This window comes from Hippoglossus hippoglossus, chromosome 16, assembly GCF_009819705.1.
Source record: "Hippoglossus hippoglossus isolate fHipHip1 chromosome 16, fHipHip1.pri, whole genome shotgun sequence".
Lineage (NCBI taxonomy): Eukaryota > Metazoa > Chordata > Actinopteri > Pleuronectiformes > Pleuronectidae > Hippoglossus > Hippoglossus hippoglossus.
In genome coordinates, this window is record NC_047166.1 from 19,619,113 (window position 1) to 19,644,228 (window position 25,116).

General features: G+C 40.7%; 1 protein-coding gene and 1 long non-coding RNA gene across 3 annotated transcripts in view; both read right to left on the reverse strand.

Moving 5' to 3' along the window:
- Nucleotides 1-1,576: 1,576 nt before the first annotated feature.
- On the reverse strand, nt 1,577-4,988 carry LOC117776172. Its single transcript, XR_004616405.1, has 2 exons — nt 4,394-4,988; nt 1,577-4,320 (listed from the first exon to the last, which is right to left on the reverse strand). It is a non-coding gene; the product is annotated as an uncharacterized LOC117776172 (long non-coding RNA).
- A 213-nt stretch (nt 4,989-5,201) lies between these two features.
- The window catches only part of cdk14 (cyclin-dependent kinase 14), a 147,792-nt gene continuing 127,877 nt past the window's right edge, over nt 5,202-25,116 (reverse strand). For both annotated transcript variants that reach the window (XM_034609818.1, XM_034609819.1), the window contains one exon: nt 5,202-5,973. The gene's annotated coding sequence lies outside the window, so the exon portion shown is untranslated. The remainder of the gene's footprint in view (nt 5,974-25,116) is intronic.

A 25,116-nucleotide genomic window follows, 5' to 3' on the forward strand; every position in this document is an offset into this window, starting at 1 on the left:
AAAGTTTTTTAAATCGTAGTGCAGACGTTCGGATCCCTTTTATACTTAATTTATATCACTATGCCATGAAAATGTATTTGCAAACTTGAAACCAATTTGAGGCTGCAATAGAAAGCTTTCCATACCACCATCTGTTTATAAAAATAAGTCTGAAATAAACTTGTAATAAAGAAGCAGGAACATGCAGAGAATACAAGCCTTGTCTTTTCAAATGGTTCCAGCTTCAGTTGGACAGATGTTGACAAAATCTTACATTCAATGTGAAGCTGCAGCAGCAGAGGAAAGTGAATTGATGGACAAAAACCTTGTCTAATTTAATGACAGTATTTCACTGTTAATTTAAGGGTTACATTATCAAGAAAGTAACATGCTCTTGCAAAGGAGGGTGCACACAACACACACTGTACTTGTCACACACACACAGGGTGCATTTCGTAAATCCTAATAATCTCCTTTCCTAACCACTATTACTTTACCCAAATGGAATACGTCACGAGGTCAAGGAAAGATGTGAAGGAGATGCTGTAAGGAGTTAGGAAAGGAGAACCACGGTGCAGAGGAAATCTACAGTGTTAAAAAAAAAAAACTTCACTTATAACAGAAGATACACACAGACTAAGTATCTGTGCTGTGCGCTGACAGTTTTAATGAAGTTCCCAGTCGAAAACAGAATGGTGTCGTGAGAAAATATCTTTTCAGTTTACTCAGAGGGAACATTTAATCATCACAGGAAATAACAACAAAACAGATTTAATTGAAAATGAAAATAAAACAAACAGGACTGAAATGTTGAAATAATAATGTGAGGGATAAATTTGGAGCAAACTTTATAAGTGGAGAAAAAAAATGAATGTGTTCATTCCACAGTCAGGGGGCTGAAATAACTTTTTATTTAGTTTGATGAAGTAAAATGTATAGAATAAAACAGCTGTTCTGTTTTTTATATTTACGTAGGTGTGTCCAGGTCCTACTACGAGGTTGTGTCGCTTTAAATGTTGCTGCCGCAAAGAATTCTGGGGCGCCATTTTCTCCTTTTCTTTCATAAAGGACGGTCCGGGGTTTCCTACGCTAAAGGAGATAATTTAGGAATTATTGAAGCTCCTTTCCTTATCATTTTGAGAATTCAAGCTCTTATTATGGCAACCGCTGAAATACTTCTGGATTATTTCACTCAGGAAGGTTCCTAAGAAAAACAGACTATTCAAATACACCCATGATCCGGTTACATGCTGTCTGTCATTTCCTCTGCAGAGAAGCTCTCTTACCTGGCAAGTCTGCCACTAGGTGCACGCTCACCTGACTTTTAAAGAGAACTGGAGATGGCTCTCTGCTCGGTTTATTGCATGTTACACCCTCAACATACCCATGATTCATTAAGAGTCTTGAACCAAGTGCCTGCCACAGTAACCTTGTTTTCTGCCATTAAAAAAAAAACAGTACATTAGCACGTGTGCTGAAATTTACGCCGCCTACTTAAGACCATGAGCTTAGATTGTTAAAATAGAAGTAGAGTTTTATATATATATATTAAAACCGCTGGTAATATACTTTAGAAAAAAGAGAGGCAAGTCAGTGCTCCACTGAAGCATCTGAATCATATAATCAATTTTATTTCAGGTAAAACAACATTAAACAACATTTACAGAAGGACATTACATCTTCCATAATAACATTACATACAGGTTGTACCAAATAAATGCAACAGCTATTCTACTGTATAATATATTGTTTCAATTGATGAAGTGACTGATGACACTTCTGTTTTCCAAACCACATGTCAAAATGGTGAATTTGTCAGTGCAGCATACAAGAAGAAAAATAAAACGAGAGAGAAGCCTTGTTGAAACATAAATTCTTTGCTCAGCACAGCGAGGATGCAGGCTGGATGTTTCTCAACCGACGCCCCTTCTATCCACATGATAAAGAATGCCAAAAATATCTCATATTTATATTCATCATATATGTATATCCATATACGACTTCTCTTTGATAGCAGTAAGAGGACATTTGCAACCCTGTATACAAACATGATGGAAGCATCTGTGTTTCACTTCATACAAAGTGTGTCATTGCTTCTTCAATCTCCACCTTTGACATTTGTGTTGATTTTCTAATGTCTCATCTCACAGTGCTAAATGTGCAATGTCACACAGTCTTTCCCTTCACTGGACTTTATATGAAATACATGTGGAACATTCAAGGGTTGGACCGAGTGCCATTAAGAACTCGGCCCACTCAGGAATCCAAAGTTTTACACAAGACTGCAGGCTGACAGAGCTCCACAGAAGTAAGAGTGTCGTTGGGGTGGTTGTGGGGGACAGGCGTTAGTGTGTGTGTGTGTGTGTGTGTGTGTGTGTGTGTGGGGGGGGGTGGCTCACCAAAAATAATTATTTAGCTGCTAATACTGTCGGCAATCCCTTAAAGCCACGCAAGGCTGGGTACAGTTCGATGGTATTTAGTGTGTACTGTCACGCCGCTTTACTGGCATTACCCGCCACCTCTCCTCCCCATTTCTTTTTTTTTTGCGCTGCACAATCACAGCCTGGGGACGACACTGGAAAGCCACGAGATAAGTTCGAGAACAGCATTTCTACAAGCTCTCCTCAATCTGTGCTAACGGTTCAAAACCGGGTAGAATATTAACATTTGTAAGAGGGGCTGGTTGACTCTGCCTAAGGCAAAGCAAGGGTGCCTATGTGTTGCATATACAGTGGGCTTCAAATTTTTGAGACCAGGAAAACCTATATATATTTAATTTGATCAATAAGGGCAAAGGAAGTGCTTAAAACTGACATACAGGCTGGAATGTAAGGGCTAAGTGATTTATCTTTAAAGTGCATTTTCAAAACACTATTGGGGAGAGTTTATCCCATAATTATAAAGTTTTGCCCCAAAGCCGCTGCTCTCTGTGGTCAAAAAAAGCAAGACTGGCCCACATTTATGATAATGTGTTTTAAAACTCCAATTGTATATCTTTGCTTTTCCTACTTTAAAAGATAAGTTACTCAGGATAAGAGTTAGGATAGAGGACAAAATCCACAGTCCTTGTTCTGTGACAAATGCATTCAAAAGATTAGTCAAATTTAATATTCAGCAGCAACGTTTCCATGCAATGGTTTTTGGAAAATCAGCACAACCAGGGCTGCAACCAGATTAAGAACAGTTGGTGGTAACAGTTCTCCAGTGCGGTGCCGTTAATTCCAACCCAAACTCTGGAAAAGCATGAGGAAAGTATGATGGAAATATGACATTTATGTTTCTTTCATGTAGTAATCTAGTTACTGTGTGCCACTCAGATGTAACCAAATAAGCAGTAGCATGAGAATTTCAAATCAAATCAAGTTATTTAGGACACCACAGGGTAGAGAAGAAACAAAGAACATCTTAGATTTGAGCCTCGATCCACTTATCACGTTTTCAAAGCTAATATGACTGCCTGCTGCCAGCCCCTGCAACAGAACCACCTGGGCACTCCATCACAGCACCTAATAAAATCCAATTCCACCTAAACCCAGGTGAGTAACAACTGGCTGCTGAAGCCTCATCTGAGCTACAGCTGAACTTTGGAATGTATTTTTGAACAGCTCTCGCCTTGTAGATTTTGACAACATCTCTATATCACAGAAGAAGAGGGATGGAATTATGTGATGTGTCGAGACGGACGAGTAAAAATCTGAACCTATCCATTAAATGTGACAACTTGCAAAACAAATACCAGCTGGAGGGGGGTTTGTGGGGGGGGGTAGGGGGGCTGCAGGGTTATACTGTACTGTAGCTAAAAGGACAATGTAGGTGAAGGTAGTTTATCCAAGCAGGCAAGACATCTATATTATAATAGTGTGTGTTTGTGTGTGTGTGTGTGCGTGCATGCGTACACACGTGTGTATTTAAAAGGCCATGGAGTGACATGACAAGTATCCACAGTTTCCAATGCTCCATTGCCTCCCATTTGCAGCCTCATCTCTCCGGCTAATCAGCAGTGTTGGGCCAATATTGGTGTTTCAGTCAATATCAATCTGATTGATAAAGAGGAAGCCATTGAATTGATAGTACTTCACAATTATTACCATATGTCTAAGCTGTAATATTCAGATATATTCACACAAAACAGCAAAAGAAAGATCAAAAACAGTATAAACATCATTGCAGATGATACTAGGTTATACCTTCATTGTAGCGTCATAAAAAGTTTAAAAACACTGAGAAGATGTAGGATGTTGAGGGGCACACATATGGGGGGGGTGGGGGGACATGTTGGCGATGGAGTGACTGATCAAAGTTACTCACCGCCGCAATTACTCATACTGCACATACACACCACTGTACAGGAATCACCTGTGCATTTGCCTAATTCATCAGAAAAGAAAAGCACCAGTTCAATAGAACATGTGACTCATGAGCTGGACGCAGGGTTGGGGTTATTGACATAGATCATCTGTTTCTGATAGAATATTGCAGATCTTTTGATGGTATCACATAAAGTGAAGGGGAGGATTGTCGTGGGCCAAATCAAACAACACGCCGCACAGCCTATTGCCTTGGTGTTTTACATTTTGTACATTAGCTCATTTACATGGATGGAAGCACCAATGCTTTGCTATTGCCCATGTTTAATACACTCACGAGGACACACACTCTCACACACACACAAACACACACACACACGTCTCTATCAGACGCACACGCTTGCAGCTGTTGTCCATTACGTTATTGCGTCTATAGCCTATATTCTTACATATACAGGTTGGTGCAGTCCCTGGTATGTGTGCACCGTCAACATCTCCTGCAGAGATCATTTATGTTGGAGTGGCTTTTCGTTTGCAACACAAAGCTCATATCAGCCAGATGGGGTTCCATCATGGAGGTCCATAGGAAATTTAAAGGACAAATTGTATTACTAATGTTTTTTCCTACAAGCAAGTTCTCACTTGTGTCCTCTGATTCTGATCGATTGAGATACCATTTTAGTACCAGTATCAAATCAGATTCAGAAATAATAAATCCATATTCACTAAATTGTCCATTGTAAGGAACTTTAACTTAACTTTGACCTGTCTACTTACCGCACCCAGTTTTTAGTGCAGTATCTCAATCTCAGCATTTTAAAAACTGATGAGAACGATAGTGAAAACTGTAAAAATGCATTCACTCAAATGTCCAGATATGAGACCTTCAGCCACTCAGCTTGGGACAGATACAAAGTTTAAATCTGAGTGATGCTAAAATGATGATCTGACTAAAGCAGATGCAAATCACCCACGTCTCAACTGCTGGGTCATCCAAGTTATACATTTACAGCTGCTTTCAGGTACCAAAGCACCATGGACCTCCAATATGGCTGCCAGAGGATGTGTTCCACCCCCTGAGAGCCCGCCACTATTATTAGAACCGTAGCTTTTCCACTCACTAGAGATTAGATTAGAAAACAGAAAACTAACCAATTTGTCTTTCAATCTATGCATCTTATTTCCAAGATGCATTTTTGCTCGTATGCATGTCTCTGATATGTGTTTGTCGTGTTATGTGTCCTGGCAGAGCAGTTTAATGGTGAGGAGATGAAACAATATTAAAACTGTCCATTGTATAGTTTCTAGATGAGTATATCATACGTACAAATATACATTCTTAAATAGGAGGCTAGTTACAAACACAAAACACAATATGTACCAATAGTAAAGACCTTTCGCTTATACTGTGACAATGATATATGAGTTATTGGAGCCTTATAAAAAGTAAACAAAATTTGCAAATAATAAACTGAAATCTTACGTACCCTTCATAATGCAATAATGCATTCATATCTTCTCAATTTTCTTTCTCTCTCAGTGTCTCTTTCTTTCTCTCACACACACACACACACACATACAAACACACACATAAACATTGTGAAGGTAATAAATAAAGAGAACTGGGGCTCTTTCATTCATCTGGTTCCTCAATCTCAGCATCTTCAGGTTTTTTTAAACCGGCAACCTGAAACACAGAAAAGAGAGAAACACATTCTGTTATTAAAACATTTGAGATTGTAAAAAGTACAAGGAAGTAGTGCATGGTGGAAATCAGCAGTTAGCTCCAAGGTTTTGGTTTGTTAGTGAGACAAAAAAAAGATTTTATGATGCACTGGCTGATTAGACGATGTTACCGCGGATTTCTGACGGTCTGACTCATGACTGATGTCGTCTCATGACAAATATTTCAGCTGACTTTTAGTCAGAGACTTTAAAAAAAAAAAATTTTAAACTCTCTTTGTCTTGGCCACTGGTCTCTCATGTTCCTGTCAGAAGTTGCAGCCGAGACCAGATGATGGAGAAATAAAATATTTTGTGTTTTATTTTTAATTGCTTGAAGATTCAGTGATGAAACGTAACTAATTTCAGTGTATTTTGATTTACATTGGATATATTGACTATATAAACATTATATAAACACATACTATATCACAGTGCACAAGCGAACATTTTTCTCTACTCCATTTATTTGATAACTTTAGTTGCAATTTGCAGATTCACATCAATAAAAAATATGCACAATGATAATGATGATGTCACTGTAGTAATTCACAAGCTACCAATAATGGGGGGGGGGGGCTTCTGTCTGTGGTGTTGCTGTTTTCAGTATAAGTACAAAGAGAAGCTTGAGAAAGTGGAAGATGACCAAGAGTGAGTTGAATATGAGGAGGAGGAGGAGGAGGAGGAGGAGAAGGGGGATTAAAAGATTGAAAGGGAAAGACTTGGGGATGTCGAGCAAGAGGGAGTAGAGGACTGGGAGGTGGAGAGAGTCCAGCACAGAAGAACAAGGGGAGGCGTGAGCAGAGAAAGAGGAGGAGTAAAGGATGAAGGAGGGAGCTGTGGATTGATAAATAATGCATTCCTCTGTCAGGTCCCTTTCCACCCTGACTTTCCTGTTTGCTCCTTCACATTCTCTTTCTCTCTCTTCCTCTGGTTCTCTCTCTCCCTCTCTTTCTCTGTGTGTCGTTTGCCCAGGCTTGGGAAGTCAGTTCCCAGTGGAAACAGGCCTGTATATGCTGGGAATCTCAAGTGTTGGATGAGCACCATGTTAATCTGCTGCTCCTGTAGCTATCTGACTCCAGACATACATTATGTGTCCGTGTGTCCATTCGTGTACACGTGTCTCTACGCTCACAGTAAATGCAGGGGAACATTAACACCCTTGTAAATGTCTGAAGGTCGGGATTGGACAGATGTGTTTGGGGATCATGCTACAGTATAATTAAGGCTGTTGGCTGGTGAGAGAGAGAAGGTGACAGGTTAAGGGCAGAATTTTAAAGGGATTATGTATTTTAGATTGTTTTTAATCTACGGCACGTATAGAATTAAAACTTTGTTTTGCAAGTCAAAAGAAAGTCTGACGTCAAGGATCCGACCCCAATTTCAACTGGAGTTTCAACTACAAGTCATAACTCATCTGTGCCGGTGTGTTTCAAAGTGTATTTGTTTTATATTGTACAGTGTACTCTTTCCTATATAGTAGGTACATTCTGTTAGCATTGCAGTAACCTGTATGATTTCTTACACTCTTTTTCTCGAAGCAGGACAACACTAACTTCACTTGATATCTTTATATAAAACCTCTCATGGAAACTCAGCTGTCAGATTGAAGGTCAGTGAAGCAGAGTAGTAGTGTCCTCTGTGTGTGAGTGACAGGTGTCATCTCCTAAATCCACTGTCATAGACTCTATAAGTCAACACACATTTCATTGTTTTATAAGGGATCTGGTGTAACAGATGTACGCATCCACTCGCTTGAGCTCAAAGAGCGCAGAATATTCTGTGTGTGTGTGTGTGTGTGTGTGTGTGTGTGTGTGTGTGTGTGTGTGTGTGTGTGTGTGTGTGTGTGTGTGTGTGTCAGGGCGTTCCACTTGGAAAGCAGATGGAGCTGGTGGTTGGGTTTTGTCGGGAGGACTTAGCAGGCGTGGCCAGCTGCTGGCTGTCCTTTGACAGAAGCACCCTCCCCCTCAACAGTGAAATCCTTAAATTGCTCTGTGTTGAAAAAAGCAACAATAAGAAAAAACTAAATTACTAATAAAAGTCATAATTTACAAAATGTATTACTGAAAGTAGTGTTATTCTGACTTTTTTTCCCACATGAAGTTAGATTCTCATCACCTATTTTTATATCTGCAAATGTATTTGTATTTTGGCAAACATTTATAATAATGCAGATTCATTTAGGAGCAATTTAAGCTTGAAGAGCACAAAGCAATTACTTAAGTATCCTCAGTACTGGTCTTCATGCTGATGCTGTATGTTATGTTTTTATAATAATCATTCTTGTTCATATTTTCCTTATTTTACCATTTATATTAACTTATGTTATTAAGTATTGGATGTCCCAGGTAAACATATATGGGAAATATTTTTCTACTAGAGTCTTCCAGTTCCTCTCCATCACTACTGTCTTTTTCTTTTGCACTTTTAAATCCTGCACTTTCTCTTTTATATGGGAATGGGATGTGTGAGTGAATCCTGTGTTCCTGAATTTATTGTTCATTTGAATATTTGATGGTTTTGCCACAAAATCAAGGAACATTGATTAGCCCACTAACATGCAAACAACACTTTAAGTTACTGTTATGTGCCATCAAACAACTTTTTAGTATATTGACAAAAATTATTTGGTTGAAATGTACGGATTTATTGTGATCGTTTTTTTCTATCCACTCAATACATGTAGACAAAAATAAGCAACAGATTTTTTACTTGTTATGTCCTTTATAACATCAGTGCAACCGCACACATCTTTGAACAGCTTTGAAACAAAGTCAAGTTCTTTCCTTCTCGTTTGGCTGTTTCTTGCAAAACACGGCACAGTGGGAGTCTAAGGTGGGAAGGAATTTAATAAAGTAAATCTCTGGATGCTGACCTGCAGGTCAGTACATCATTGCAACAGACTTGTTTCTGCTCTAAATCAAATGTCTCTGTAGATACCATGAACTTTAATAACAGGTCATAGTGAAATTCTGCTGTCCACAATGCTCATCTTCTTTTTTCTTCTGCTCCCCCCCCCCACCATTTTCTATTATTAATCATGTCTTTTTTAAGCAGGCACAACTTTCCCTGATTTCTGATTTATTAAAGAGCTATCGCTATCAGGGAACAGCACTTGTGGAAATTTTAATAAGCCCCAGATGGGCAGCATAAAATCCGCAGACAGTGGATCAGTAACATGGTTACTGTTGATTTTCTGGAGCAACTTGTTTTTCCAAAAAAAAAAGAAATCATGAAAATGTGAAATCCAGGCTCAGCCATTTGCAGCATTGGCTTTACTCAGTTTTTTTTTCAAACCAGCCGGACTGAATAAAGACCGAATCTCTCTACATCCCGACTATTCAGGGTCGGAGGTCATGCCTGGGGTCGGAGGTCTGACCGCTGTCCCTGCAGGGAGGTCCCCTTTTGTCTGATCTTGTTTAATGAACTAAGTCAGGCTGCCCTTAAATATCCCACATGGCAAACCCTGAACTGGGAATTGATGGTTCAATAAGCTGCTCTCTGACACCTCTTTGTGTAAGTATGTGCGTGTGTAACCGAGGGTGAATAGGGCTTCATTTAGGATTTGATGTGGGCGATTACACATTTAGGATTTGGAATGATTGTAACATAAAGATACTTTTCCATATGTTAAATCTGAACTTTCTGGAATTTGAGTTTTTAAATGTTTCCAGTGATGTTTAGAAGAATGTGAGCAGGTCTGTGCTGAGCTGCTTCATGCACAACAAATAAACGCTCCACTGTCTCCACAGCATATTTATAGTAAACACAATCAGGGAGGGAGACACAGTAAATGCTTCTCTTAACAGTTAACAGGCGAGAATGTTCAGTGGTCAGTGCACATGGTCGGACATTGTGCACACAGTGATTTTCTGCAGCTTGTTGCCGTATTTGACTGCTTATATGAATCAAGACAAATATGTTTCTTTAGTAGAAACCTCACTGACACAGAGGCCACTTATTTAACAAGGAAAGGACCCTTTTTGATCAGGCGTAAAGCTAACACAGTGGCACACAGACGGGCCTGGTTCTGAGGATCTGCTGCAGTACTGACCCTGGTCATTGTGCAGAGCCCAGCTGCCAGTCTAAACTGAGCTGCAGCAACAACCAAATACTGACCATGAATTGAAATGACAGGAACATGGATAAAATGAAGACAATTAAGACACACGAGGACCAAACAGTCAACGTTAAAGCTGCTTTCAGACTTTCTGCGGACTTTCTCCACCTGTCACCCTAGTGTAGAGTCTGCAGAAAGTCTGTAGAATCCGATGTGAGCGCACAGAAGGGGATCACCCGCTGGATTCAATGCGAGCGAGTTGATGACACAGATGCAAAATTTTAAAAAAAAAGGAAACATAAATATCTCCAGATGAAAAAGAGGAGCCATAAAGATTGAAATCTAATTGCAGAGAAAGTCCAGACCCAGTTCTCCAGAGATCCTCAGCAGGACACGTCTGCAAATGGCTTAAGATGCTACCTTCTTTTGACCTTTCACTGACACATCACCCTAAACCTTGTGTGCCACGTAAAAATGTGCACTGTCTACATCGGACGCCTTAAACTACTGGCCGATGCCCCCAGAGACGAATTCATCATCAGACGATAGCCAATGGCCTCAGAGATTGACCAATTACATTACTAACTATGAGCAAATGTGTGGGAACAATAAATTGATGTGGAAGGTTATCTGAGATATAAAAAGTCTAAAAAACCAACAACAAATGGATGAAGAGAAGCAGACAGATGCCTTCGGGTTACTCCTGATTTCGCCGTAGTAAGACAAAGCAGAATGAACAGGAGGGCTTATGGTGAGGCAGCACCTCAGGGGCCTCCTGCTACATGAACAACAGATTCCACAGAGGCTCTGCCCGTTGAGCCACACTTTGCTTCTTTAGCTGGGAAAGTTGTTTTAGCTTCATGCTCATGGCTTACAGCGCTAACACACCAAAGTGGATAGGAGTAAAAATCAAAGTCCTCCCTGTGCCTGTGCCTCTGTGTTCCAGACCCAGTTGGTAGGAAAAAGGGAAAATGAACACTCAGCTCCACAGCTTGCAGACTTGCCAGTTCTCTCTGCTCTAACACAAACACTTTCTTCTTGGGTTCTCTTGCCTAAGTGACTGAATATTAGCCTTTAAAGTATGCATAGACACAACACACAACGCATGCACGCACACGCACACACACACGCACACACACACACACACACACAGGTTTGTACCATAGACAGCCTACTCTACAGTGTGCTGCACATTCATGTGTTTCCTATTACCCCATGTCCTGGCAGCACACTCTCTGTTCCATTTCTCCAGAATCAGCAGTTAATAACTGGAATGGCATCACCGAACAAATTCTGCACCGACACTGAATCCCTGCACATTCACAACTATAAGTTCAAGATTCAAACACGAGTTAACAAGTGGTAGATCCAGAGAGCCTCTCTGCTCAGACACAGCTGCCCTTTGAACACATTACGGAACATTGTGGACAAGACTTTCTACTGAGATGGTTCAAACGATGAAGGGCATCCAGTGAAAGATTTGAAAGTACGATCAGTGTGTTTTTCCTGCAGAAACACATTTGTATTGCTGGTTGGTTGGGAGTGGTTCTTAAATGGAAGGTAGACCACAATGGCACATTAAACCCAGGATACTGATATTTGACACTATGGCCCATTTAAAATGCATGGTAAGTTCCTATGTGCTGTTAAAGCAGAATCACCACCATTCCACAGCTCAGCTTGTGTGGTGCTGTGGTCATGAGTGTGCACTGAGGGTCAGAGAATGCCCTGAGTGGAAACTGCAAACATACACATTTCCTGGGGTTTGCCAGGTTCCCATTCCATCAAGCCTTGTTTGGGGGTCATGTTTTTCTTGTCGGGGGCCTGGATGACTTTCCCTATACAGGAGTTTACGTGAGGTGATGGAAACAGTGAGAGGAGGGCGGAGGACGCAGATTGGAATGTGACAGGGGAAGGAAAACACAGGAGAAAACGCTGGGTGAGTGCATTTGTCACATAAGAGGCAAGTATGGGTGATAGATGTTAAAGCAGAGAGGAGCAGCAGATAATTTGTCGAAGTCGAGATTGTATGAGAAGCCGGTGTCTGGCATATACAGCAGAGGTCTCACTGTTACTGCCTCTCACGCTGTATACCCATATATGTACACAGTATACATTCAATATTTGTGTACACAGTCACTGTTCAATGGAAAATTACAAATTGCGTTCATTTTTGAGGGAAAGTGGAAAGAAATTGTCAGGGCTTTAAAAAATGTGCCCTTAGGAAATGTCATCTGATGAAAGTTCCACAGCTAAACTTACAATGTGTTCATAGCAGACGTACAGCATCAGCATGTTAGTGGTATTTCGGAGCATGGAAAGTGGAAGCACTTTGATAAAGCTGGAGCTTTTGCTCTACTGACAAATGGCCGTTAAAGTAAACTGTGGAGGTCATTACACTATTTGGAAGAACAAGAAAACCTCCAGATGAAAGATAAGACAAAGCAAAAACCGTACATGACTACAAATGGTGCAGGTTTATCTGTCATGGGAGTGTTGGCACACCATTTCACTTTCCAGCACGATGCACAAAGATGGTCTATGTGGAAGAGGCATCATAAGTAAACCTTATCTGTGACCTGTGAATCTGCAAAGCAACATCTGGATAAGGTGATTTTGGAAGAGGTGCTGTGGACAGATTGAAAGATGGAAGTTCAGGAGATCTCTGACTACAATCACCGAAATTATGTTTGGCGTTTGAAAGGTCACATTTGATGATGATCCTTGTAACACTCTTAAGAATAAAAAAGCAAACCATAAAGGAAGTAATAATAAAACGATTTAGCCAGTCAAACACTGCTTTTGGAGCCAAACTAGGATGAAAACCTAAGGTAAAGAAACGGAGAGGGGTATTTACAGCTGGTAAAATAGCGGGCGTGTAGACATAAACTTTTTTACAGTGGCCCTAATGCAGAGAACAAATAACCCTGTTTTGTGTATTTGATCCTGGAGATGTTCCTCTGGTGCATTGCTCAGCATGGGAACACTTGTCTCTGCAGGGGAGGTATTTTCAATCGGCCTGTAAATCAGCCTCAGTACAATTCAGGTTTAATGAATGGTAAGGGCTTATGTTTCAGGTCTGAGTCCCGGCAGGCTGCGGGTCTATAATGTCTGTTATCTGAGCAGAGGAGACAGTATATGGTGCATGTAGAGCTGATGTCCTCTTACAGCCTGGGTGTGTTCGACTTCCCTATAAGACCATGTTGACAATACAAAGAGACTCAGTCAGCCGACACCACCTCACCCCTTCCCTTACCCCCTCCTAACATTCGCTCCATCAGCAGCCAACTGATCATTTTAACTTCTTTATTAACATTAATAAATCATATTTCTCTGGTCAAAGCTCAAACAAAAAGATTTAGTTAGCTGTGATTTCATCATTTGAGAGCATGTGTGTGTCTGTATTTTTAGCACAATAAAGTTTCTACTGGCTGCAACTCAGTGAGGATCTATACCTAGATCCTGCAGAGCTTTGAATTGGAACCTTTGGTCATAACTGAAGTGTTGGACAAACTGAAATGTTGTCATTGATTGTGCAGGAAGAAACGTCAGAGGATCCTCCAAACTGATCGCAAAAATGTCTGTGCCAAATGCTTTCAACCCAGTAGGTGATGTGACATTTTACTCAACCAATTAATGTAAAAAAAAAAAAAATCTAAATTTTATGCAACAAAAGAAAAACTTGATTTTTAAGGACATTTTTCATAACGATCAAGTTATTTTAATTTGGGGCATCACCAAACAAATATGATTGCATTTTGAAATTGTTCTCCTGACTTCGGCTCATTTAGGATGTTTTGTCATGTTTGTTGTTAAGAACAGATAATATTGTCTGTATGTTTACATCTTGACTGTTGGAATTAAAAAAGAACATAAGTTTACTGCATTTTCGTTACATATTGTCAGTTCACAAGAATCACTGGCACACAGGGCAATAACATTCTATTGTGATAACTGAAGAATTGAATCGTGCTATTTACTAGTTATTATTTAGTAATTACATGAATATTTGTTGAGTCCCTTCTGTTATAAGATACGCCTGATTGCAGGCCTTTGGCTGCTATTGGGTAGAACAAAGCCCTCTGGAAACTTGGCTTGGTTACAAGTTAGGGTGTTTCATTCGAGGGCAGTTAGTTTTGTTGAGCCAGCTGAGCGTTTGCCAAGCTTGTAGTCAAAGGCTCCATTAAATTCATCACCATTCCCATGACAGATTCAGTAGCTGTTTCAGTGTGTCGGAGCAAAATCTGCATCTTTCTGCATTTCACGCAACTGTGCCAAGAAAAACAGTCCTGCTACAGCAGCCCCTGGAGGCTGCAATGTTCATCACACCACACAAGATTAAAGAGTTGGACAAAGTCGGCAACCACTGATGATTTTTCTATAGCCTTACCATTAGATTTGATAAAATAAATAAACTGATAATTAAAAATGTAAAGGTTAGTCCTTGCAATTAAAACATTTCATCCTCGTCAGCTTACAAATCTGTTAATTAAATTGTATCTCAACCTCTTTTTGACATTTTGACATTTTTCATCTTGTGAGTTGAAATATTGGCCTTTTGTTGGAAACATGAGAAAAACAATAGATTTCATCCTCTGGCAATGATGAATATCCACAGCTGATTTACTCCTTATCAAAACTTGAGCCATCTCAATTCATGTGAAAGCCAGTGGATTGTCCAACATGTTAACGGTTCATCCTCTGGAGCTCAAGAATATGCTCAGAGAAATACCTGGCAAGGTGATTCTTAACATATTTATAACATATTTTGTAATTCAATGTGTGATGAGGGTGAACGTCTGAGAGCCTCCAGTGGACTACGAGCACCTGCTGATCTACACTGTGGACTGTTTGATGACGATGCTGGTTCATCTGGAGGAGGTCTTTACTCAACATGCAGCAGGAAAGTATCACGTTCAGTAGAGAGGACACATCTTTAGATTGTTTGTGGTTTTATAGCACATTGAAACTTGTGATTCTGCTGCTGAAGAAATTCACTCACTCTGACAAGAAGAAAACAAATAACATCATAAAATATTTATATTGAAGTGAAGACTTTGCAAATTCAAATTACGACGGCTTAATATTTTATAACGCACCACAAACATGAATCAAAGATCTCAATGATCCTCTGAGTTTAACATGCATTAAACTAACTATCTACATGTGCACAACAAATTACTATAGATAATCCCTTTTGTTTTACATTGAATGTTTGTTATCAATAAATCATGTGATTGTATCTATCTACAGTATATCACACGTATTTACTTTTCCCCCTCAGAATTGACGTTGAGTATAGCTTTATTTGCTCGGAACGATCTGTTAATGAAGTTTAATATATATATGTTTGCTCAGTTGTAGTTTACTAACGTGTAATCTTACCACTGCAGGTGCAGTTACATAACTTTACATAACTTTACATACATTTACATATTTGAAATGAGCCACAACTTAACCGTCCACATGCGAGGTGTGCATTCTGGTGGTGAGATCAATAGCACTGCATTAGCTTTACATAGAGAGTTAGCACAAAGCAAGATCTGTTCTGGATAACTCAGCCAGTGAGTACTAATCAAAATAAAGTTAGTCGTGTAATGCACAGTGAGGTGTCCTGACAAAAAGCAATCACAGCCTTACCTATCTTTGTCTAATAGAATGTATCAAAACGTTTTTTCCATGTTCACACAGAGTTGACTGCTATAAAAAGATTCGTATGATTGAATATGGTTTGGTTTAGGGCTAAAATAAAGTTTCATGGTTTCAATTTGACTTGTTGGAAAACAGAATGGGCAGAATGTGTCAGTTTCTGGTGTTCAACCAACCATTTGCTGCGATCTCCTCCCTGAGAGGTTTTGTGGTGTTAAAGTATCACCATGCTGCTGTATTTCGGTGTCAAGACGAAGAAAACATTTTGCAACAATGCTGTTCCTTTTCTGATGAAAACCCCTAAGAGGTGAATGTAAACACTGGGCTGTTGCAATCTGAGCTCCATAAAGCATTGAAATGACAGTGTGGAGAGGAGAGTCCCACTGCAGCCAAGTGCTCTGGGGTTGTATGGCCAGGCGAAGAGAGCCAGGAAGCCAGGAGGTTAAATTTGGAGCTCTGTGGTGTCAGTGGGAAATTGTGACTACCCCACTGCCCCTAACCCTAACCCAAGGCTTCTTGTACCGGCTCCACATACACACGCTGAATATATTGCACACATCAGTTTGTTCCTAGTTTCTGAAATATGTAATAGGTGGTTGGCCCCTGAGAGGACAACTGCAAGATCAGATAGTTGTGGTGGCCTTCTGGCAGCTGTGGTGTCGTTTTGCAGTGAATTACAGCTTGTGCTGAAGAGACTGAAGTGCCTGGGTGGTGCCCACACTGGAGCATGGTTACCACATCTTATTCCTGAGAAAACATTTTTTGAAAGCCACCCTGACATTTTGAATTGTTTGGCCATACATGGTATCGACGGGCCGCTGTTCAAGCTTGAATGTGTAAAGAAAATATTCCTGAAACATGCAACACAGAATATTTGTATTTTTACACATTAAAAAAAAAAATGTATATGTAGCATTTCATATACATACTTGATTGAAACCGGTCTACTTTAAATGATTATTTTCTAATTATAATTATTTTAACTTTATTTCAAGTTATTGATGTTTTTGATACATTGTTTGTTATGTTTTTATCTGCCGTGTAAGGTGACCTTGAGTGCTCTGAAAGGCGCCTATAAATAAAATGAATTATTATTATTAAATGTGTTACTGCAGCACATGTGCTCAAAATTCAAACAAGCTTGAGGTAAATCATATGCAGCAAGGGCAGCTTTCTTTCCATCACAAAACAGGCTTTCTAACATGGTGTCTTCCTCCATCACAGTGGAGCAGCTGCAGTAGGTAGCTGTGCAAGCTGCTTTGTTGAGGCCTAAACGGTTACAGTTAATGATAAAATAAGCTTGAAAATACCTATTTCTATCTATTTCTACACGTTCAGACCAAATGTTTTCAGTAGCCACTTGATGTTTACTTTACCATCCAGTTATGCCAAGAGTTACTGGCCTCAACCCAAGTCTATTTCATTTGTCAATTATACTGGGTAGACACAATACAAATCCTGCGTCTTTGGCTGAATGCTAGCATAACAGGGCTGGTCTCTTCAGGTTCACAGAGGGTTCAGAGACACTGTGGTCGCGAGCAGACTTAACAATAACAAATAAACGCAAGACACTCTACCAAGGAACCAAAAAGTCCACCGACATATCCATATTGGGGACATTTCTATTGGCCTGTGTTTGCGTTGCCCAATAAATGTGTGGTTTGGCAAGTCAACAGGTTTCTCCCACTGGAGCAGTAATTAAAGTCTAATGTGTGGGAGTAAACCTACAAAAACTGGGGCGTTCTCTTATGTAGAGAGAACTGCAAAAACTCTCCATTCAATCCAATCACGTAGTCGTGAATATCCTTACGCCTTTTTTTTCCTGCAGAAAATAAGACTCAGTGAATTTACATTAGATTCATCCTCTGTCCTTGTTAGATGTTTTCAAGGGGAGAAGAGAGTGCGATGAGATAAGGATGGTCATTATAACACGCTATGTAATTAGGTAGTCCAACACCATCCCCTCCCATCAGCCATACATTCCATAATCCATATTCATATGCAGCACTGAGGAAGATGGTGTTATGGAGCAGCACTGGTGCTGTTGTGCTCTGGCCTCTGGGACGTGTTTCTGGAGTTTCTGGAAGGATTTGGACGGGTAGGGACTGTAATTTGAAGGTTTGGATAATGAGCTCTGTGTTCCTCTCTCTTGCACATAGAAATGCAGACAAACACAAAAACAACCAAATGAGAAGCTGCAGCGCTGGTCTTGATCCAAATCCTTCACTCCTTCTATTTTAACTCCTCTAACTGTACAAGGAACACTGTGTTATGATTAAACAGGGGACGTTTTTTTGAAGGCATGTGATCATCTTGTAAATTCCCCATCTTTTGTCCTCATGCAGATTCCACAAGAGAGCAGTTCGACATGCTGCTGTTTGGCCTCCGGTTTACGATTCTGTGTGATGAAGATTTAGTTCAGCCGCCCCCCCCCCCCCCTTCCCCTCTGGAGAACACTATTGTCAAGTGTATTAATTAGCCTATTTTGTGTAAGTATAATGATCGGCATAGTTTAGTTAATTTATGGGGTATGCATAAGAATGATGGAGGAGGATTGCAGAGCTGGAAATCTGCTTGGGAAATTTGTTTCATATTTACATAATTATTTAGAGGCTCCTGCTGATGCTGAAGCTGAAATATTGGGCTTTAATTTATTCCAAAAGGCTGGTGTTTGCTCAGGGATCGAGCGCAGGGACTCAGCTGGTTAATCAAGCATATGTATAATTCATTTTCCAAGCATGGGGTCTGTCACTGAGGCTGTTAAGATGAGCATTTTTAAATATAATATTTTCACTTTTGCCCAGTGAAGTTGGAGCCATTTACTCTAAAGACTTTGACTGTATCAACAGTAAAGACCTAAACATCGTGTATTAGGAGGATTTTCTGGTCGATGAGAATATGGCTCTGCTCCCGCCTCTCCCCTCCTCCTCCTCCTCCTCCACCCTCCTCCATCCATACACCCCTGCTGAGACCCCCACGAGTCAGTCTGAGGCTACTTACACAAACAATTAGGAGATATTTTTGGCTTCCAAAAAATGGAAAAAATCAGTAATTGTGCCTTCTGTTAGAGCAGTCACTTTGTTTCAAGCCCACGGCGCTGACGCATGCACACACACACACCAATCCAAAGACTGAAGAGCGAATAAACCCTCACGGCCCATAACAAACCACCAGAGATCCCGCTTACACAAAAAAATCATTATCAGACAGCACCGCAGCGAGCAGGCAGACGCACTTTCACTGATAACACTTTGTCAAGGCCAACACTGCTGCTGACTGAAGGTCCTGCTGAACAACTGCTGATATTCAATAAACAGAGGAACCAATGATAATCTGGGATTTTAATAAGGGAGCAGGTCCTAATAACTTTATTATTATCACAATTAACCTATTGTTAAATATATATAAATATATTGTTTTTAACTGACGCTGCTATCATCACTGCTGATGATAAGTATCACCATTCTTATTGTCATATAACAACCAGTTTGTGCTTTCATACAATGACACACCTGATCCTGGTCTCTCACCCCCCGTCTGGGCCTTGAGATAATATGTGATGTGACATACAAATACAATTTAAATGAATTAATCCTAAATAAAGAAAACGATTGTAGTTTTCATCTGTTTGCTTTTGCAGTGATTGTTTATGGATCATGGTTTTATCCTGAGCCCAAGAGTGTATTCCCATGACATATGATATAAGGGTTAACAGTGATTTGGCTCATTAGTTAGAGTGAATCTATAGCTATATTGATTATACAGTTATAGAGTATATATGTACAACCCTGCCTCCGGAATATAATGCTATTATACAAGAAATAGAATGTTGGCTGAATTACTTTTTGTACAAATATTTATATGCAAGATATCTGTATGCTACTGTATCTGCTAAAACCATTGCCGTCATTCTCAATGCATTACTATTGCTGCTTGGATAACATCCAGTGGCAACATTCTTTCCTAATCCAGGAAGTGTGATATCCTTACACTGCTCAGGGTCATTGTGAGGAGATCAGGGTCGGTTGTTGGGCTTAAAAGCGACTTTGACACTAAATACCAGGTTTCGCATCTCACATGTTTTAAGTTTAGGCCTCTGAAGAACTTGGATAAGTTTTGAGAGGTCTTGGCTTTTGTAGAATACTGAGAGAGTCAACACTGACTGAATTAAAGTCTGCAGCAGCTGGATACATTGACTTTATTCATATTTTACCCCAAATCACACTATTTCCTAGTCTGATGAGCGCGGGAGCTGCTGCAGTAGTTACTAAGACCAGATGATTTAGCAAAAACATATGCAAAGAAGTAATCTCATTTCATGCTTCCAAAACCCGTCTGTCTGCTAGTGTTTTGTAGTCTGTTATATAGTTGATGTTTAATACGATCCACGCTAGTGTTTTATGTATTTTTTAGGGATGTAAGCTCATCATATTTGGTTCTACATTTCATGAAACTAGTGCAGTGGCTGTTCTAAACCTGCCTGTTTGGAATGGGCTGTTGCTTGGTCTGCAGTAGTGCATGGTTGCAACTTTATTTATGAAAAGTGATCTGCAGTAATTGAGCCATGTAGCCCTGATGCCTAACCACCGCTGCTGCACAAAGAGCTGTTCACCTGTTTATTCAAAGTTCAGGTGGAGAATCAGTTGTTGCTGTTGTTGTGAACGCACTGTTGTCATGGTCGACAACACGTCACTTACATTGAGGAGTCCCAGCCGCAGCTCTGGTCGCCTGTTCATTCAAACTTTATTAATATTGAACGTATCTTGTGTCCAAATGGCCCTTGAACAATTCACAAAAAAGGGAAGCTGATAAGATGAAAGATTGTAGCGATACGTGTTCCACATTCAGAGATAGACAGATGTTTATTAAATAAGTCAATGCTTATCTTATCAGACACTTGATTGTTCTCTTCATATTTTATTAATTCTGATGTTAGTGCTCCATGTTTCCTTGCGTAAGCTCCATGTTTTATGTTCTATGTGCTGCTGCTCCTGTAAAACAGATTTATAATCTCACTGAGGGGATGCGTTATTGTTACATACACTAATACTGTGTGATTGCATGTGTCTGTTACAACAGCCTGGACCCTCACATTGTTTTATACAATCAATCAATCGGCTTCATATCCATTGTAAAAGAAGTAGGTCACACTGACTGGATCATATGATGAGATTAAAAATAACTACCATCATGATGAGGCATGTTATGGGTTAGAAAGCAGGAACAATTCTTCGGCTTTCTCGATTCATATCAGCCCATCCACCATCTTTACGTTAGCCTCTGGCTGCAGGTTTAAGAGTAAGGCAGTGACTTCTGGTGAGCTTAAAGTCAGCAGTGGAGAGGGAGGTAGTACATAATAACTGTTAAACTCTAATCTTTCATTAGAAGACGCTGAGCTATTCGGAGGCAAAGCATGTGAAAATGCCAACAATTCTGTCTTTGGATCAGGAAGTCAGCTTAGCAAGTAAACAGAGTAATAACATAACAACATAATCAGATTACCCAGGACGTTGGGTTGCTTTGTAGGGATAATCAGCTGCTGGGTTTTTCTTGAACGACCAAAGACTCGCTGCAACTGGGTAAACACCGCAAAGGGTTAATAAGCTGCCAAACAAACCCGGTGCTGGGCTTCACAGGAGCCTGGACGGTACTGGGAGGATACCCCCCCACCCCCACTCTCCCACTATACCACTCTCCTCTCTGTCAGAGTGCTGGGGCTTTAAGTCTGTCTCCCAGGTAACACACACACAGCTGATGACACACACACACACACACACACACACACACACACACACACACACACACACACACACACACACACACACACACACACACACACACACACACACACACACACACACACACACACACACTTAATAACAGGCCCTGCAGTGCAGAAAGCATAGAGCCTTGTTAGCCAACAACCAGGCGTGAAATCACTGCTCCGTACTCCCACCACGATGAGTCAATCTATACCTCCTGTTTCTCTTTGTTAGTGTGTGTGTGTGTGTGTGTGTGTGTGTGTGTGTGTGTGTGTGTGTGTGTGTGTGTGTGTGTGTGTGTGTGTGTGATGAAGATGAGTGTGTTTGCTGGTTTTCCTCCAGGCCACGCAGAGCTCTATCTCTGACTGTGTTGGCTGTCTTTTGTTTAGACTCCTCTCCAGCTCAGCTCTGACACACACCTCACGCTGTGCATCCTAAACACAGTATCACAGGATTAAGTTAACTTTCCAGACTTTAAATGAGAAGGTCTTAATTGAGTATGTTTTCATACACTGGTGCATATTTTGAATCCGAGCATCGAGAAGCTGAGTTAGGAAGTAGCCATATGTGATCGGAAAATACATCAACATCCTCTTCTTCCTTGCAGATGTCGATATCCTTATGTTTGCTGAAGTCTTGACATCATCTCTTGAAAGCTTTAGTTGCTATTTCATTAGCATCTATGGAACTCAAACCATCTAAGCTTGTTTTTTGTTTTCAATTGCTACATTTATGTTGAATAAAAAATGACTATCCTTGTCTAGACCATGCTGTTTATAGAGATTGACGACAAGCTCCCAAACGTGAAGCCAAAACATCTTCATCAACCCCTGGAGGTTGGCTGTAGTATAGATTATAAACCCCGCCTTCTCTGTGTTAGCAGGTGGGACATGGACCAAACTAAAAATGTCAAATACATTTCTTCGAAGATGTAATTTTAGGTAGTTCTTATTCAGGACTGCAGACTCACTTTTTACATTGGTTGCACAGATGCAACTAACTTTATCATGTAGGCGCACCAGCACATAATTTAGGTGTACCCCAAATTTGTCAATGTGCCTTTTGGCATCGCAACAATACACCTATTATACCTTTTCTTGACAGTTCCCATATGCATCGGTAATATCTTAACTAGGGCTGAGTTTGATTCGATTTGATTTGTTCAAATATTGATTCAGTTCAGGATATTTCATTGTACAATACCAATTTTTCCTGGATATGAAATACATTTTCAGAGAACTTAAGCTGTAAACTGAACAAGGAACCCTCTAACTTAGTGCATTCTTAAAAACATATTACCAGCTCAGTAAACTGGTGTTGGTGACTATTGTTAAAGTGTAAAGTGAGCGCAGGTCAGCAGGAGTGTGGAGGGAGGACACTCAGACAGAGACTCTGATCCTGAAGTAGCTAATCATTTTACAGTGGTCCGTAGTGGGAACCCTGTATTCACACTTTTTGTTGCCACTGTTCCGACTTTTACCGCCTCGTTCACCTTCTCTCATCTCTGCTCCACTGTCTGTGTGTCTATGTATGAGTGAGTGGGGGCTAAATGCTACGCACTTCACAAATGTTTGGTCACATGAGCACTCTGGAGCCCTGTTATTACATGAATATTTGTTCAACTGTTTATGTTTCTGGTTTGGTTTCTTGGTTTTAATTAGTTATTTGATGATATAGGAACGGAATCAGACATCATGCATGACAGCTGAAGGTGACTCGCAGTTGGTCAAGCACAACGAGGGGTCCCACCACTACATGTGATACTGTGGCTTCACTCCATTTAGCTTAATTTATGCACAATGAGAGGGAGTGTTATTTACTGTCTACGGGGCAATCCTGTGCCAAATGTGAATTAATCTGCAGCTGAAAATAGTCACCAGAAAATACACAATTTTCTTGTTTGAATAATAGTTACGCTAAACGGCAATAGGCTTATCTGATGGGCCTGGAGGTGAGTGCCACAGAGACCGTGGGATGACATAATAGAGAGTTTTAGCCACTGAAACATTCCTGGTATCTTCAATATGAAAAACAAAAATGGGGCCGGCCTCATCTTTTGAGGCTTTCTTAGTTTTGGAAGAAAACCAAAGAGATTAGTTTGAGTCCATATGGCTGCCATACACCGTTACATACCTCGACTCTACCAGAAAGACAGAAATTATGTACAAACAATTTATCTTTGACAGTAACATGTATACATTAAGTTTAGGTGTGAAGCACCAGTGAAGAGTTTAGGCACTTTATGTCATCTTCTGCAGTCTGGGTCAAACTCATGTAACAATCAAACTTTTGACAGACTTTTTGCAAAATTAATAAACACTGTAAGTTGTCCAGTGTTTGGATGGAAGCATACTCATAATGATGCACTGTGTGGATTCACAACGTGAGACAGAAACCCAGCATCAAAACATAAACACCTCCTGGTATGGTCCGCTGTCATGTGCCACTGGAATTCTTTGCAGAGCCGAGCGAGCAGCAGCACTGACTGCATTGAAGCTATGTGCCGCTGGTTCCCTCTCAGTAATCACAAGGTTTCGGGCCGCACCATTATGCAAACTTACACCGGCAAAGGGGAGGGGCCAAGGGGCCGCTTTGATAAGTCGAGCATGGCGAACGTGAATGAGGCAGCGACAGGCGAGGCAAAACACACATTCATTCCTCTCACAATGCCGAGCAGCACTTTTAATTAAACCTTATCCAACATGATGAATAATGCAACAGCCTCCTTGCAATCCCCCCGTCTCCTTTCTGTTGCTCACCACGCTGTGTTCCACCATCTCACCCAGTCACATGCATACATTAAACAGAGGAATGGCAGGGAAGAAAGGATCTGCTCTTTCTGGTGCACAACATAAGAAATATCTAAAAATGTTTCATAGTTTTGCTGACGGGGGAAAAAAGTGGCGGTACATAAATGAGCAGGAAGACTTCAGATGCTCAGATTGTGTACGTGTGCATAAAGTGTCTGATGGCTGCTGTTTTGTTGCTTTGTTTAGTGTCAGAACTGACGTGGAGGGAACTGTGTCGTACAAAGTTTACACATGTTGCTGCTCAGAAAGCACTCACACTCCGAGCGGGTGTAACTTTAGAACTTGATTCAGCTTCCATTACGAGGGCAAAGGGCTCAGTATGAAGCTCGAGGAGACAAAGTCAAACATAACGTGCTCTCCGTGGGAGAGAGATGGTCTCACTGCATCAGACAAGACCAGCCGCTGAGAAACACATCAGTCCCCCTCTTCTCAACTCATGGACACAATCCTAAAAAGGGATAGAGAGAGAGGGGTGGAGGAAGGGTGAAAGGACTGGGAGGGAGGATGGGGAGGGGGCTGTCCATCAGAGAGAAAGGCAGCAAATGGGATATTCAGGGCATTGAGGAGTGAAAGGATTGTATGGGAGAGTGAACCCATTACAGGGCAGACTGGCTGGGGCATGGGAAGACATGGAGAGGGCCACAGGGAGGTGCTGGGTTGTATTTAGCCCAGAGAGGATCAGCAGAGGGAGGCTCTGCCAGGAAACCTTTGGCCTCCGAGACTCTACTGAACCCAGACAGACCACAGTGAAGCAGGAGTTCTGCTGAAAGCTCTAATATAAAACATGTATATTTTTTTCTCCTACCCCCGCTCCTGTCTGCACAGAG